Source organism: Oncorhynchus masou, chromosome 28 (genome assembly GCF_036934945.1).
Source record: "Oncorhynchus masou masou isolate Uvic2021 chromosome 28, UVic_Omas_1.1, whole genome shotgun sequence".
In the NCBI taxonomy this organism is placed as follows: Eukaryota; Metazoa; Chordata; class Actinopteri; order Salmoniformes; family Salmonidae; genus Oncorhynchus; species Oncorhynchus masou.
Genome location: NC_088239.1, coordinates 70636894 through 70655656, shown reverse-complemented (window position 1 = coordinate 70655656; position 18763 = coordinate 70636894).

Sequence of the window (18763 nt, the reverse complement as noted above, 5' to 3'; positions counted from 1 at the left end):
ATATATTTATTAACTAAAGCAACTAAGGAAAACATACAATGGTGTGTGTAATCAGTAATGTAAGTGAGTGTTTTGCATGCATGAATGTGATAATGCAGGGTGTTGAAAGGTGCCAATGCAAACAAACAAAAGTCCACCAAGAACCACAACACAATCTACAAAGGTGTCTGCATGGAGAGAGTCTCCTCCATGAATGTGGAAGAGGTCTATTTATCCTGGGACACACCTGGCCCAGGTGTTTCCCATGTAGCTGACGACCCTCCCCAACTCCGCCCACCAGCATCCTAATAAGGAAACAAGAACAAAGACAGAATACGGCAGACAGAGTGGGAGGGTCGTCACAACTGATATCCTTATGAATTATAACTCAGTAAAATCTAAGAAATTGTTGCATGTTGTGCTTATATTTTTTGTTCAGTATTGTGACGAGTGCACTGAGAGTCGGGAAGCAAGTTCAGGGAGTGAGTGTTTTAATAAATAAACATAACTAAATACAAAACAAGAAACACAAACAACGCACAGACATGACACTGGAAAAGAAACAATGATGCCTGGGGAAGGAACCAAAGGGAGTGACATATATAGGGATGGAACCAAAGGGAGTGATATATATAGTAATATATATAGGGAAGGAACCAAAGGGAGTGACATAAATAGGGAAGGAACCAAAGGGAGTGACATATATAGGGAAGGAACCAAAGGGAGTGACATAAATAAGGAAGGGACCAAAGGGAGTGACATATATAGGGAATGAACCAAAGAGAGTGATATATATAGGGAAGGAACCAAAGGGAGTGACATAAATAGGGAAGGAACCAAAGGGAGTGACATAAATAGGGAAGGAACCAAAGGGAGTGATATATATATATATATATATAGGGATGGAACCAAAGGGAGTGACATAAATAGGGAAGGGACCAAAGGGAGTGACATATATAGGGAAGGAACCAAAGGGAGTGACATAAATAGGGAAGGGACCAAAGGGAGTGACATATATAGGGAAGGAACCAAATGGAGTGAAATAAATAGGGAAGGAACCAAAGGGAGTGATATATATATAGGGAAGGAACCAAAGGGAGTGACATAAATAGGGAAGGAACCAAAGGGAGTGACATAAATAGGGAAGGAACCAAACGGAGTGACATATATAGGGATGGAACCAAAGGGAGTGATATATATAGGGAAGGAACCAAACGGAGTGACATATATAGGGAAGGAACCAAAGGGAGTGATATATATATAGGGAAGGAACCAAAGGGAGTGACATAAATAGGGAAGGAACCAAAGGGAGTGAAATATATAGGGAAGGAACCAAAGGGAGTGATATATATAGGGAAGGAACCAAAGGGAGTGACATATATAGGGAAGGAACCAAAGGGAGTGATATATATAGGGAAGGAACCAAAGGGAGTGACATAAATAGGGAAGGAACCAAAAGGAGTGACATATATAGGGATGGAACCAAAGGGAGTGACATAAATAGGGAATGAACCAAAGGGAGTGATATATATAGGGATGGAACCAAAGGGAGTGACATAAATAGGGAATGAACCAAAGGGAGTGACATATATAGGGAATGAACCAAAGGGAGTGACATATATAGGGAAGGTAATCAATGAGGTGATGGAGTCCAGGTTAGTCTGATGACGCGCAGGTGCAAGTAACGATGGTGACAGCTGTGTGCCATAACGAGCAGCCTGGTGACCAAGAGGCTGGAGAGGGAGCACACGTGACAAATATACTTTGTTTGGACTGACAGATGTTTTTGATTGACACAATAAAGGCAAGGAGCAGTTCAGAGAAGGGATGGTTATGCCAGTCATTTTACAGAGAAAAGTGTATATGTGAACTATGATATTATTCGTCCATGACCCATGAAATAAGTCATTATTATACAGTGCATTCGGAAAGTAAGACCCCTTGACTTGCTCCCCATTTTGTTAAGTTACAGTGTTCTAAAATTCATTCACTAAAAAAATTGCTCATCAATCTATACACAATACCCCATAATGACAAAGTGAAAATAGGTTTTTAGAAATGTTTGCAAATGTATCAAAAATAAAAACGGACCCATCACATTTATTTAACTATTCAGACCCTTTGCTATGAGACTCAAAATTGAGCTCAGGTGCATCCTTTTTCCATTGATCCTACTTGAGATGTTTCTACAACTTGATTGGAGTCCACCTGTGGTAAATTCAATTGTTGGACATCATTTGGAAAGGCGCACACCTGTCTATTTAAGGTCCCACAGTTGACAGTGCCTGTCAGAGCAAAAACCAAGCCATGAGGTCGAAGGAATTGTCTGTAGAGCTCCGAGAGAGGATTGTGTCAAGACACAGATCTGGGGAAGAGTAACACAAAAATGTCTGCAGGAATGAAGGTTCCCAAGAACACAGTGGCCTCCTTCATTCTTAAATAGAAGAAGTTTGGAAACACCAAGACTCTTCCTAGAGCTGGCCGCCCGGCCAAACTGAGCAATTGGGGGAGAATGGCCTTGGTCAGGGAGGTGTCCAAGAACCCAATGGTCACTCTGACAGAGCTCCAGAGTTTCTCTCGGGAGATGGGAGAAACTTCCAGAAGGAAGCACTCCACCAATCAGGCATTCTTGGTAGAGTGGCCAAACGGATGCCACTCCTCAGTAAAAGGCACATGACAGCCCGCTTGGAGTTTGCCAAAAGGCACCTAAAGAACTCTCCGACCATGAGAAACAAGATTCTCTGGTCTGATGAAACCAAGATTGAGCTATTTGGCCTGAATGCCAAGTGTCACGTCTGGAAGAAACCTGGCACCATCCCTACGGTGAAGCATGGTGGTGGCAGCATCATGCTGTGGGGATGTTTTTCAGCATCAGGGACTGGGAGACTAGTCAGGATGAACTGATGAAACCAAGATTGAGCTATTTGGCCTGAATGCCAAGTGTCACGTCTGGAAGAAACCTGGCACCATCCCTACGGTGAAGCATGGTGGTGGCAGCATCATGCTGTGGGGATGTTTTTCAGCATCAGGGACTGGGAGACTAGTCAGGATTGAGGGAAAGATGAACGGAGCAAGCACAGAGAGATCCTTGATGAAAACCTGCTCCAGAGCACTCAGGACCTCAGACTGGGGCGAAGATTCACCTTCCAACATGACAACTACCCTAAGCACACAGCCAAGACAACGCAGGACTGGTTACAGGGCAAGTCTCTGAATATCCTCGAGTGGCCCAGCCAGACTTGAACCCAATTGAACATCTCTGGAGAGACTTGAAAATAGCTGTGCAGCGATACTCCCCGTCCAACCTGACAGAGCTTGAGAGGATCTGCAGAGAATAATGGGAGACACTCCCCAAATACAGGTTTGCCATTCTTGTAGCGTCATACCCAAGAAGACTCCAGGCTGTAATCACTGCCAAAGGTGCTTCAACAAAGTTTTGATGTAAATGTCATATTTCAGTTTTATTTTTAAAATATTTGCAAAAATGTCAAACATTTTTTGCTTTGTCATTATGGGGTATTGTGTGTAGATTGAGAATTTAATACATTTTAGAATAAGGCTGTAATGTAATTGTTTTTTGAAAAAGTCAAGGGGTCTGAATATTTTCTGAATGCACTGTATGTTACACCAAACCAGGTGTTAATGTATCTTGGGGACGTAAATCTATCTGTTCTATATATGCCTCTATACAAAGTATATATGTATGTGTACTGTGTGTGTGTGTGTGTGTGTGTGTGTGTGTGTGTGTGTGTGTGTGTGTGTGTGTGTGTGTGTGTGTGTGTGTGTGTGTGTGTGTGTGTGTGTGTGTACATCTGTGTGACACATCTCATCAGGGACACTGCTGTTGACCCCCTCCTGTCTCAGCCTCCAGTATCTATGCTGCAATATTCTGTGACGGGGGCTATCTGGTGTAATTTTCCTGTCTTATCTGGTGTCTTGTGTGAATTTAAGTATGCTCCCTCTTATTATTTCTCCCTCCCCTCCCAGAGGACCTGAGCCCTAGGATCATGCTTCAGTACTACCTGGTCTGATGACTCCTGGCCAGTTCACAGGATGCGCTACCTTGTCCTGGACCTGCTGTTTTCGCCTCTCTTTCTCTCTCTCTCTCTCTACCTCTCTCTCTACCTCTGAATGCTCGGCTATGAAAAGCCAACTGACATTTACTCCTGAGGCACTGACCTGTTGCACCCTCTACAACCACTGTAATTATTATTTGACCCTGCTCGTCATCTATGAAAGTTTGAACATTTTGAAGAACAATCTGGCCTTAATGGCCATGTACTTATTTTCTCCACCTGGCACAGCTATAAGAGGACTGGCCACCCCTCAGATGTTCCTCTCTAGGTTCCTGCCTTTCTAGGGAGTTTTCCCTAGCCACTGTGCTTCTTCATCTGCATTGCTTGCTGTTTGGTGTTTTAGGCTGGGTTTCTGAATAGCACTTTTTGACATCTGCTGATATAAAAAGGGCTTTATAAATACATCTGATTGTTTAACGTTTTGACTCCCCACTTTGAGATCTTAGGGTTTATCTTCCAGTTTATGTTTTGGAGGCAGTTGGGGTCACATTTCCGTTTTGTTACTTTAATATTAAAAGGTCATGTTTTTATTTTTTGTAGCAATAATGTATGATCAGAACATTCAGTAAAGAAGCAAAATTGTGACAAGTTACAAAGCTGGTCTGGTATCTCAGTTGAATGAGACCCCTGGGACTCCCTGACTGACTGGCTGCTATGGAAGGTGACCTGGCTGTTTATTACATAATTTGGCTCTTCTGAGATCAGTAGGCTCTTTTAATCAGTTGCTGTGTGACAGGTAAACAATAGAGCCGTAGAGATCAATCGGGTGACGTGGCCCCCTTCGGCAGCCCTGGGACTCCCTGACTTCCACCTGCCACCTCACTTTTTTAATTTGTAATTTTATTTGAATGTAACCTTTATTTAACTTAGCAAGTCAGTTAAGAACAAATTCTTATTTACTGTGATGGTCTACCCCGGCAAATCCCAGACGACGCTGGGCCAATTGTGCACCGCCCCATGGAACTCTCAATTACGGTCGGATGCGATACAGCCTGGAATTGAACCAGGGTGCCTCTAGTGATGCCTCTTGCACTGAGATGCAGTGCCTTAGACCGCTGCACCACTCGGGAGCAACTCGACACTTCCTGGTCTCTGGCCTGGCTGTAAATCTGCCAACACAGGGCCTCGGCTTCATGAGGGAAGAAGCCAAACAAAGGGCCTGGTGTTTTGTCTTCCTCTCTGTGGGTATGTGTAAAGCTGTTTTTCCTAACACAGAGGGACCAAGTGGTGGTCATTATGTTCCAGGATCAGTGCACTTCCTCGAGTGCCGCGGTGGTGGTGGTGGAGGAGGGAGGGGGGGGGGGTAAATTATGAAACACAGGCCTTCTTGCAGGCAGAGAGATAAGACAAGAGAGGAAGCCAGAAAGCTGAGAGGGCACATCCCAACAAGCACTCCTCTCCCCCTCCCGGACCCATCTACTCTTGGCAGCGTCTGCCTCTGTTATCAAAAGGGATCTGCACAAACACTCCTCTCCCCCTCCCGGACCCATCTACTCTTGGCAGCGTCTGCCTCTGTTATCAAAAGGGATCTGCACAAGCACTCCTCTCCCCCTCCCGGACCCATCTACTCTTGGCAGCGTCTGCCTCTGTTATCAAAAGGGATCTGCACAAACACTCCTCTCCTGCCCTCCCCTCCCGGACCCATCTACTCTTGGCAGCGTCTGCCTCTGTTATCAAAAGGGATCTGCACAAACACTCCTCTCCCCCTCCCGGACCCATCTACTCTTGGCAGCGTCTGCCTCTGTTATCAAAAGGGATCTGCACAAACACTCCTCTCCCCCTCCCGGACCCATCTACTCTTGGCAGCGTCTGCCTCTGTTATCAAAAGGGATCTGCACAAGCACTCCTCTCCCCCTCCCGGACCCATCTACTCTTGGCAGCGTCTGCCTCTGTTATCAAAAGGGATCTGCACAAACACTCCTCTCCCCTCCCGGACCCATCTACTCTTGGCAGCGTCTGCCTCTGTTATCAAAAGGGATCTGCACAAGCACTCCTCTCCCCCTCCCGGACCCATCTACTCTTGGCAGCGTCTGCCTGTTATCAAAAGGGATCTGCACAAACACTCCTCTCCCCCTCCCGGACCCATCTACTCTTGGCAGCGTCTGCCTGTTATCAAAAGGGATCTGCACAAGCACTCCTCTCCCCCTCCCGGACCCATCTACTCTTGGCAGCGTCTGCCTCTGTTATCAAAAGGGATCTGCACAAACACTCCAGACAGATTTGAAAAATAAACAGCCGCATTTCCTTTATCTCTCTTTCATTGAGCAACAGATTTTCAGGAGGAAAATAAAGTGGAACGATTTTCAGTAAGTCAGGTTCAGTTTTGAACTCCACAACATGTTTACATTACACATGCCCTTTCACGATCTTCCTATATATTTTAATCCTAGTTCTTACTCTCATTTCCGCTTCCATTTCAATTTTAGTTCATTTCAGGTTGTGTTAATGGCAATGGAGAAATCCATTTGCATCACCAAAACGTGCCAAAACAGCAGCAAATGAAATAAGTTGAACAAAATAGATACAGTGCATTTAGAAACTATTCAGACCCTTTCACTTTTTCCACATGTTGTTACGTTACATCCTTATTTTAAAATTGATGAAATATTTTTTCCCCTCATCAATCTACACACAATACCCCATAATGAGAAAGCAATAACAGGTTTTTAGAAATTTTTGCACATTTATTACAAGTAAAAAACATGAATACCTTATTTATATAAGTATTCAGACCCTTTGCTATGAGACTCAAAACTGAGCTCAGGTGCATTATGTTTCCATTGACAATCCTAATTTGTTGTTTCTACAATTTGATTGGAGTCCACCTGGGGTAAATTCAATTGATTGGACATGATTTGGAAAGACACTCATCTATATAAGGTCCCGCAGTTGAAAGTGCATGTCAGAGCAAAAACCAAGCCATGAGGTCGAAGGAATTGCAGCAGTGAAGGTCCCCACGAACACAGTGGCCTCCATCATTCTTAAATAGAAGAAGTTTGGAAACACCAAGACTCTTCCTAGAGCTGGCCGCCCAGCCAAACTGAGCAATCGGGGGAGAAGGGCCTTGGTCAGGGAGGTGACCAAGAACTCAATGGTCACTCTGACAGAGCTCCAGAGTTCCCTGTATAGATGGGAGAACCTTCCAGAAGGACAACCATCTCTGCAGCACTCCACCAATCAGGTTTTTATGGTAGAGTAGCCAAATGGAAGCCACTTCTCAGTAAAAGGCTTGGAGTTTGCCAAAATGCACCTAAAGAACTCTCAGACCATGAGAAACAAGATTCTCTGGTCTGATGAAACCAAGATGGAACTCTTTGGCCTGAATGCCAAGCGTCACGTCTGGAGGAAACTTGGCAACATCCCTACGGTGAAGCATGGTGGAGGCAGCATCATGCAGTGTAGATTTTTTCAGTGGCAGGGACTGGGAGACTAGTCAGGATCGAGGGAAAGATGAACGGAGCAAAGTGCAGAGATCCGTGATGAAAACCTGCTCCAGAGCGCTCAGGACCTCAGATTGGGGCGAAGGTTCACTTTCCAACAGGACAACGACCCTAAGCACACAGCCAAGACAACAGAGGTGTAGCTTCGGGACAAGTCTCTGATTGTCCTTGATAGACCCAGCCAGAGCCCTGACTTGGACATGATCGAACATCTCTGGAGAGACCTGAAAATAGCTGTGCAGCAACACTCCCCATCCAACCTGACAGAGCTTGAGAGGATCTGCAGAGAAGAATGGGAGAAACTCCCCAAATACAGGTGTGCCAAGCTTGTAGCATCATACCCAAGAAGACTTGAGGTTGTAATCGCTGTCAAAGGTGCTTATAATATATCCCATTTAGCAGACGCTTTTGTCCAAAGCGACTTACAAGTCGGCTGTGGCCACTACTTTTACATATGGGTGGCCCCAGCGGGAATCGAACCCACGACGCTTGGCGTTGCAAGCGCCATGCTCTACCGACTGAGCCACACAGGACCCATGCTTCAACAAAGTACTGAGTAAAGGGCCTGAAAATGTATGTAAATGTGATATTTCAGTAATTGTTTTCTATAAATGTGCAAACATAAAAAAAACTGCTTTCGCTTTGTCAATAAGCGGTATTGTGTGAAGATTAATAAGATTTTTAAAAAACAATTTGATACATTTTAGAATAAGGCTGTAACGAAACAAAATGTGGAAAAAGTCAAGGGGTCTGAATACTTTCTGAATGCACTGCATGTCTGGATTTGATTAGAGCTTTAATCGAAGACCCAAAAAAGCCCAAATGATTGTGCTGTTATCCAATACATATATGATAGTTACTACTGCACATTACACATGACAGAAAAACATAAACGTCCATAGATGTAGCTACTGTAGCTATATGCTCTCTTGGGTAAATAAATTAAACTAGATCCAGTAGGCTTATTTATTTTAGTGTGGACTGTATTAATGTACTGTATTATATTATATGTCTGGAATTATGCACATCATTCAAACCATGATAATACAGGGAGAGAACATGCTATTCTGGTGCAGCACATGCAGACTACAAAGTTACAAGTATAGACTAGCAAATTTGATTGTAATTTTGAAATATAACATTTGTATAATTAGTAGGCTGATGCAAATATACCTTTCATAATATTTCCGCTAATGTTATTAGCCTCCTCTTTCTTTCTCTCTGTATTGTTTCTTCATTCCTTCCTCGCTTTCAACAGTTAAATTAAATAGGTTTCGTGGTCATTATCTTCATCATTCTAATGACATCCTTGAATAATATAGGACTAGAATTAGATGCAGAAGGCTTTCACTTCTCTTCACGAACATTGAATGGTTATGGGTCTGAATAAATAACTGCTATAGCCTACCACCATTGCGTGTTCACTCTTCTTTCAAACTACCCGTGAGTTCTATTGGCTGCTGTATTTAACATTCCACAAACAAGAGCTTCCGTCCGTCTTCGAATAGTCTATTGGTATAAGAAATGCACAAAACAAAATCATGCCCAGCAAGTTATTCTAGTCTAGCTTTTCCTGCATGGGACTCCAAGAGGCCAGCGGAGCACAGGTGCGTATTGCACAAGAGACAGAGGCTGTAAGTTGGAGGATTATTATGCATAACCCATCATTAATTAGCTGAATATAAGGCTAATACTGATTTGAATGTAATACCTAGGCTAGGACAGCTCCAGTGTATATATAGGACTAATATATATTGTAAGTCGCTCTGGATAAGAGCGTCTGCTAAATGACTTAAATGTAAATGTAAATGTGCCTTGCGATTGTATTCGGCCCCCTTGAACTTTGCGACCTTTTGCCACATTTCAGGCTTCAAACATAAATATATAAAACTGTATTTTTTTGTGAAGAATCAACAACAAGTGGGACACAATCATGAAGTGGAACGACATTTATTGGATATTTCAAACTCCAGTCTCCGTATAAATGCACCTGCACTGTGATAGTCTCAGAGGTCCGTTAAAAGCGCAGAGAGCATCATGAAGAACAAGGAACACACCAAGCAGGTCCGAGATACTGTTGTGAAGAAATTTAAAGCCGGATTTGGATACAAAAAGATTTCCCAAGCTTTAAACATCCCAAGGAGCACTGTGCAAGCGATAATATTGAAATGGAAGGAGTATCAGACCACTGCAAATCTACCAAGACCTGGCCGTCCCTCTAAACTTTCAGCTCATACAAGGACAAGACTGATCAGAGATGCAGCCAAGAGGCCCATGATCACTCTGGATGAACTGCAGAGATCTACAGCTGAGTTGGGAGACTCTGTCCATAGGACAACAATCAGTCGTATATTGCACAAATCTGGCCTTTATGGAAGAGTGGCAAGAAGAAAGCCATTTCTTAAAGATATCCATAAAAAGTGTTGTTTAAAGTTTGCCACAAGCCACCTGGGAGACACACCAAACATGTGGAAGAAGGTGCTCTGGTCAGATGAAACCAAAATTGAACTTTTTGGCAACAATGCAAAACGTTATGTTTGGCGTAAAAGCAACACAGCTCATCACCATGAACACACCATCCCCACTGTCAAACATGGTGGTGGCAGCATCATGGTTTGGGCCTGCTTTTCTTCAGCAGGGACAGGGAAGATGGTTAAAATTGATGGGAAGATGGATGGAGCCAAATACAGGACCATTCTGGAAGAAAACCTGATGGAGTCTGCAAAAGACCTAAGACTGGGACGGAGATTTGTCTTCCAACAAGACAATGATCCAAAACATAAAGCAAAATCTACAATGGAATGGTTAAAAAATAAACATATCCAGGTGTTAGAATGGCCAAGTCAAAGTCCAGACCTGAATCCAATCGAGAATCTGTGGAAAGAACTGAAAACTGCTGTTCACAAATGCTCTCCATCCAACCTCACTGAGCTCGAGCTGTTTTGCAAGGAGGAATGGGAAAAATTTCAGTCTCTCGATGTGCAAAACTGATAGAGACATACCCCAAGCGACTTACAGCTGTAATCGCAGCAAAAGGTGGCGCTACAAAGTATTAACTTAAGGGGGCTGAATAATTTTGCACGCCCAATTTTTCAGTTTTTGATTTGTTAAAAAAGTTTGAAATATCCAATAAATGTCGTTCCACTTCATGATTCTGTCCCACTTGTTGTTGATTCTTCACAAAAAAATACAGTTTTATATCTTTATGTTTGAAGCCTGAAATGTGGCAAAAGGTCGCAAAGTTCAAGGGGGCCGAATACCTTCGCAAGGCACTGTATATATATATATATAATATATATATATATGTGTGTGTGTGTATATATAGGACTATATATAGATCTAGAACAGGATGATTTATTCGGGATGTAATTTGAATGGAGTTGATGGAGCAAGGGAAAGACTGTGACAGAGTGCTCGTGCGTGCTCTGATTTAAAGCAACGGTATTCGAGTGATAGGCTTTTTTACATTTTTAACTCTGCAGCTGCAATTAAAATATACATCTTTACAATAAAAATAAGGTGACCCCCAAAATCCAGATGGAGATGGGTAAATTAGATGTGCATTCCATCTTTATAATACTGTAGTATAGGCTATGCTGCAGCAAATGTATGCCTAGCTGTCACAATAAATACAGTTACCATGATGAGGTCTACATGCGTTGTGAACTGCGTTCCATACTGAGAGGGGCTGTATGTCCCCAGGCGAAATGTTGATGATTCATCACACAGAGGATGCAGAGAAGCCAGATTTAGACATTGCATATAATTTAACAGTTCCATTTCACACCATGCTGTTCATATAAATCATTTATTATAATTGACTAGTTTTTCCAGTTATTTATCCCAGGAAAAGGGAGTGGTTATGGGCTGTAAATCTCGGTAACCAGGTTCCCGCCATTCAACCATATTTCTCACTCATCATTATTCACGATTCATTCAGGACTATATTTAATCATGGTAGCATCCACATGAATGTATACTGAACAAAAATAGAAAAGCAACATGCAACAATTTCAAAGATTTTACTGAGTTACAGTTCATATCAATTTAAATTCATTAATTAGGCCCTAATCTATGGATTTCACATGACTGGGCAGGGGTGCAGCCATGGGTGGGCCTTGGAGGGCATAGGCCCACCCACTTGGCAGCCAGGCACAGCCAATCAGAATAATTTTTACGAAGCATGTGACAAATAAAATGTGTCTGTATGTCTGTCTCTGACGTCACAGACTAAAGGGCAAGGTTGGACAATTTATTAAATGTCATTCTTCATAGTGTAAACAAAACAAACGTATGTAAATAGATATTGGCAACATTTGTTAAGAACATTGGTCATCCATGACACAAACTAATAAGTTGAAGATGAGTGCAACATAGGCCTAAGAGGTGAAATGAAAGTTCATTTTTGACAAGGTTGCATAAATGTCATTACAGTAATCTCAGTAATCAAGATTTAAAGGGACCAATACAGTATATCTGAATTTTTTATCACAAATAATGTGCCACTCCTATCCTGTCCTATTCCAAATAAATTGACAAGCCTACCAGAAGAGGGCATTATTGTGTTGCAGTAAATGTCTTGCTTTACCGTAATAGAAATCTACCTTCTCAATGGAATTATCCTGCCAAATAACAGGCACCTTGTAAAGCCTACAAATCCCCTTCAGCATCTTCTCCCCACGCGTTTCCATGGCATTTCCATTGTTTTGGTAGAGTTCCAGTGATCTCTTTACCGCATCTATCAAAATATTTTTTGAGCATTTGAAAAGTCAAAACTGAGAATGGAGAAAAATGTTTATATGTTTGACCAAATACACCATTAGTCATCCCTCCACATGCCCATAGAACACACATTTGTTGAGTTCTGAATGATATAATAACATATATGGTGTGTCATTTCCATTCTATCTGAAAGAGAGTTATTTTCTCATTAGCTGTGCTATAAGCCAGAGGATTTGGGCGACACAGCCAGGGTCAGAGATGGAGCAAGCCAGATGGTTCTGCTGGAATGAGCAGACTCTACTTTCCTATACTGTGTACTTGTGAGGAATTTTAATGTTGTTGGCTGATGATCAGATGCAGTGTTGCAACACTACGCTGGTACTGTTTTAGTACAGGCCCAGGTCTGTTTTCTTAGTCAAGTGGAAAATTAGATTCTATATTAAAACAATGTGACTTCCTGGTTTAAATAACGGTTGAATAAATATGTTATAAATAATTTTACATCATAGATCACTAGAACTCTGGATAGCATGTTAGTCCCCCAACACAATGCCAGATCTGGCTAATGAAATTAGGTAGCGAGAGAAAGCGAGAGATCAGAATGTTTAGCTTAAAATGTTGATAAACTATTATTTCTTGACATTTTAAGCGCAGCAATGTGCAAATGGCGGTAGGCCTATGAGCAAATGTATAGTTGACAGCCTCATTTATCTGTTTCAATAGTTTCCCTACTATTAGCCTACCTGCACAGTACGGCTTGGGTTGGCCTGACTGTGAAAGATCAATATGGGATTTATCATTTTAGGTCAGTCAGAGTGTGTATGTCACGGTTTGTCATAGAGTGTTTCACACCTTTCCTTCGCCGGGTGGAACGTGTAGGAATTCTTTGGCAAAATTAGAGTATATCCACTTCTCCAGGCACCGCTACACCACTGACGACAGCTGACTTCATACACTGTACATTGTTGTAAAGACATGCCAGATCATGAAGAGAGAGGGAGAGACAGACAGACAGAGATAGAGTGTCTGTACTTGAGACCCATTCAAGACCTACCTGATCCCATGATGACTGAGGACACATTAATAAAGACATGTATCATTGAACCGGACATAACATGACTATTTGGGGCAAGGGGAATCATGTTGTTTAACGTTCTGACTCCCCACTTTGAGATCTTAGGGTTTATCTTCCTGTTTATGTTTTGGAGGCAGTTGGGGTCACATTTCCGTTTTGTTACTTTAATATTAAAAGGTCATGTTCATATTTTGATTTATTTTGTACCAATAACATTGCCCCGCTCATGACCTGTTAATCTTTGACTTAATTTCCCTTTCTGACCCTTCAGATCAAAACGTTCTATTTTATTAATGGGGAGAGAGATAATGGTTTGGTTTATAGAAGCTACATGTTCTATCCCCTCTCCACCCTCTCTGTCTAGCCTCCCCAACCCCACACCCCACCGGGAACTTGGTCCACACTAGCTAGGGCTGAGGTAACACTTACAAGTTTATATTAAAGAATGTGAGTTGGAATGTAAATGTACAGACATAACATTATAAGTTTAATTGTGGAACAGAGACCAAAAAGGGAGAGGGGGGAGGAAAACAGATGAAAAACTAAACAGGTTTCCTGCAAAACTGGTAGGACATATTGCTTTGCCTATGGCTTTATAGAGGCAAGATGGCTGATGATATTACATATTGCTTTGCCTATGGCTTTATAGAGGCAAGATGGCTGATGATATTACATATTGCTTTGCCTATGGCTTTATAGAGGCAAGATGGCTGATGATATTACATATTGCTTTGCCTATGGCTTTATAGAGGCAAGATGGCTGATGATATTACATATTGCTTTGCCTATGGCTTTATAGAGGCAAGATGGCTGATGATATTACATATTGCTTTGCCTATGGCTTTATAGAGGCAAGATGGCTGATGATATTACATATTGCTTTGCCTATGGCTTTATAGAGGCAAGATGGCTGATGATATTACATATTGCTTTGCCTATGGCTTTATAGAGGCAAGATGGCTGATGATATTACATATTGCTTTGCCTATGGCTTTATAGAGGCAAGATGGCTGATGATATTACATATTGCTTTGCCTATGGCTTTATAGAGGCAAGATGGCTGATGATATTACATATTGCTTTGCCTATGGCTTTATAGAGGCAAGATGGCTGATGATATTACATATTGCTTTGCCTATGGCTTTATAGAGGCAAGATGGCTGATGATATTAATGATACTGGACTGATATTCCAATAAATCTTACATTATGATTAGAACATTCAGCAAAGCAGCAAAATTGTGACAATAAGGTACAAAACATATCTAGTATTTTAGTTGAATGAGAGCCCTGGGGCTCCCTGACTGACTGGCTGCTATGGAAGGTGACCTGGCTGTTTGTTATATAATCTGGCTGTTCTGAGATCAGTGAACTCTTTCATCAGCTTCTGTATGACAGGTGAACAACAGAGCTAGAGAAATGAATCAGGATCAGTCAGGTGACGTGGACCCCCTGACTCCCACCTACCTCTCTCCTGCCTTCCTGGCACTCTCTCTGGTCTCTGACCTGGATGTAAATCTACCAAAACAGGCCCTCTGCCTCGTGAGGGAAGAAGCCAAACAAAGGACCACGTGTTTTCTGCTGTTTCGGGTGTTTTCTCTTCCAAAATTATAAATAGTTGTCACGCCCTGGCCTTAGTTATCTGTGTTTTCTTTATTATTTTGGTTTGGCCAGGGTGTGACATGGGTGATTTATTGTGTTTCGTCTTGTCTAGGGGTTTATGTTGTTGTCTAGGTAAGTCTATGGTTGCCTAGAGTGGTTCTCAATCAGAGGCAGGTGTTTATCGTTGTCTCTAATTGGGAACCATATTTAGGCAGCCATATTCTTTGGGTATTTTGTGGGTGGTTGTCTCCTGTGTCAGTGCCACACGGGACTGTTTTCGGGTTTTCACGTTTCTTGTTTTGTATTCTGTTCATGTAGAGTTTCTCTGATTAAAGAACCATGAACTTTAACCACGCTGCATATTAGTCCTCCAATCCTTCTCGCCTCTCCTCTTCGGAAGAAGAGGAGGAAATCCCTTACAATAGTAAAGTACAGATACCCCAAATAACTACTTAAGTACTTTACACCACTGTGTATTTCTCTTTTATAATAGCCATAATAATCATGACAAAAGGCATTTGGCAAGTTGATTTTCAGTAACTCAGATTCAGTGTTTTGACTTGGTCTGAACACCACAACATGTTTTACATTACATGTGCCCTTTCACAATCTTATGTTTTAATCCTAGTTCTTACTCTCATTTCCACTTCCATTTCAGCCTTCACTCATTTCAGGTTGTATTATTGGCAATGGAGAAATTAATTTGTGTCACCAAAGCATGTGCCAAAACAACAGAAAATAAAATCAGTTTGTAACAAAATAAATATCAACAAAGTCTGGGAGTCATTACATGATCGTGATAGTGAATTGCCTCAGTCCAATGACAACCCCCTGGACCGCAGTAAAAACCCAGTCATCTTAATCCAGCTATACTTTTCTAGTCTCCTATTCTTCCTCTCAGTGTTTGTGTTTCCACCTGTCCATACCCCTGGGACCTCATAAATCTCATTTTACTCTTCACCCCTTCACGGATCTCAGCTCTCCTTTTTGATAAATGTGTGTGTGCGTGTGTACTAGGATAGTCATGGCAGTAGTGCCCTCTGCTCAATCAGCTCATTTTCAGATGTTTGGTAATCTGACACTACACAGTCATTACACAGGGTCAGATGTTAGTCTATATTTTTATTTTTACATGTTTATTTAATATTTATTTAACTAGGCAAATCAGTTAAGAAATTCTTATTTATAATGACGGCCTACCCCGGCCAAACCCGGACGATGCTGGGCCAATTGTGCTCCGCCCTATGGGACTCCCAATCACGGCCGCGTGCCATACAGCCTAGATTCAAACCAGGGATTGTAGGATTAGGAACTGAGATAATCCCACAAATTATAAACTTTTCTTCAGCTAATTACACAATAAAGACTATCTGATGAGAATGTATCTCCGTATGATTCTTTCCTTGGAAGAGGACATCAACAACCACCTCCATTTCTAATTAAATGTACAGTGACGATAAAATAGTTTCACTCAGTATCAGATATACTGTACTGTATATACAGGCCAGCAAAGCCACTACACAGTACACCACTAAACAATACATTAATTGCACTATAGCGGTGACAAACTGTGCCCACAAACTGTTAGGGCCTACATAAAGCTGTCCCAACAGCAGATCTTTCTTTCCAGCACCATGGAGTGAATCCTTACCATCACTACACCTGGCTATCAGCGGAGCCTTGTCAGTGAACCAGTTAATTCAGCCTCATTTACTGCTTTAAAAAAAACATAGCTGATATGGCTGACTTGCTTAAACAAATTTAGCTTCTACTGACAATTGAGATGAACAAACTATGGCATAAGGGGACGATGAGCAGATGAGATGCAATACATCATTTCGATTAAGATATTGAGCGAGCTAAGACGGAAGTAGCCATAACTATTTGTTCAGCACTTTTGAAATGTACAGCAACAGAATTCAGAACATGGGCCATTCTTACAGTATTCTCCCTGTACACCAAGTCAGAACCATAGGATAAATAAAAGGGGCATATAAGCAGACAATGAAAGCTCTTACAATATTCAATGATGACATTTCTAAAAACAGGTTATAGGCAACATGTGCAGCACCAAGTCAGAACAGTAGGCTAAGTTATGAAGGGGAAAGGGACCAAATTATTAGGGCTACTAATAGCTTACTACACAACATACACTTAGTATTACTTTCTTAGCTACAGTATACATATCTCCCTGGCATATTACATCATTTATGCAGCAGCATACAATACCTTTTAGGACTCATCTTGTTGTGCTGTGCTCACATGACCAGGAAGGTGGCGCGGTTTGGAATACACACCCTCTCCACTGAATAGCAGGCTACTGATTGCTTTGCAACACTTGCACTTAGCCACTGATTCCTTCCAAACCATTCATTGTTGAATTTGCAATTGTTTGCAATTGTTTAATGATAATGTCCAATGGTCGATGATCACCGATACGTTTTATCTATAATTTCTCTTCATATGACAAGGATTGAAAAGGATTTGCCAGTAGATTGTCGACTTGACTCATGAAGATGACTGCTAGCTAGCTAGCTAAGATTGGACTGATGCCCATGTCAACGTCAATCAAAGCTACTGTAGATATAATGTGATTTGATGTAATTTATCTGTGGCTGATGACCTTGAGCCTTCTTGGATGGGCACTTCTAATATAAATATATGGCAGCACCCAAGGGGCTTGAATTGTTGAGCTCTAACTATGACGTAGTTCTTTAGCTCTAACTATGACGTGGTGTCCTCATGAATGACAGAACACTGAGCCAATCACGGCACAACTAGAGAACATTACCAACCCCTACACTCTGTATTTTGTGCTGGCTCCCCCAGAGAAAGCACTGAGCTGGGCTGAAACACCTGCAATTTGGAGCTGCCTTACTCAAGAAAGCAAAAAATAGATCTTTTAATGTGTCTATTAACTCAATTATTTATTTTTACTGTTTGCAAACTGATATGTGACGCGTATTAATGTCAGAATAACATGCAAAACAGGCCCACCTGCCCTGAATGACGAGTTGCCAAACTGTATATACACTGCTGTACGGTAAGCCTGTAATCGGTGAAGTATGTGTTTAGTTTTTCGCAAGAGGACTCTCTCTCTGGCTGGGCTGCAGAGTATAGTAACAAAATCCCCTAGTCTGACAAGTCTGGGCATCCTCTCAATGGTCTTCTAAATAGGAAACACAAACTAGGAAAGCCAAGTAACAATGGCTATCCACTGTGGACCTTGGCGTAGACTTTGATGTCTTTGGCAGATTGGAAATATTATGTCTATGGCAGTGTTTAATTAAATCTTGTGTTTCCAGACATTTTCATATCGCAGTAATAGGTCTACTATTGACATACTGAGTTTTGAGAATACATTCTATAATGGTGGACAAGCAGCATATCTAAGTATGAACAGGTATGAACATGTACAAAACCTGACTGAACAGTTGGAAAAGAGATCTAAGTCACTTTAGTGGATGAGATGCTTGTGGTGGGTCCCAAGGCAAAAGGTTTGAGGATAAGTGTTCTGGAGAACATTGAATGAGTTCTGATCAGTGGTGGTAAGGGCTGTGAAATGGAACAGGGCACCTCTGAGGGCTTCATGTTCATAGGACAGAGGACAGGTCAGCAACTAATCTCAGTTTAAACAGAGGCCACTGCCACTACAAAAGCCCACCTTCCCTCCCGGCTGACCCCAACTTCCCCTCTCTTCTCCTGACCCCCCCCCCTGGCAGCCCGGGTCCTTGGAGAATAAACACAGGGCCAAAGCACATTCCTGTGAAGTCAAGAACGAGGGAATCTGCTAAAAGAAGATGGAGTGAGAGTGAAGAGGAGTAAATCAGCGTAGAATAAATAGGTGTTTCACTCCTTCAATCACTATCA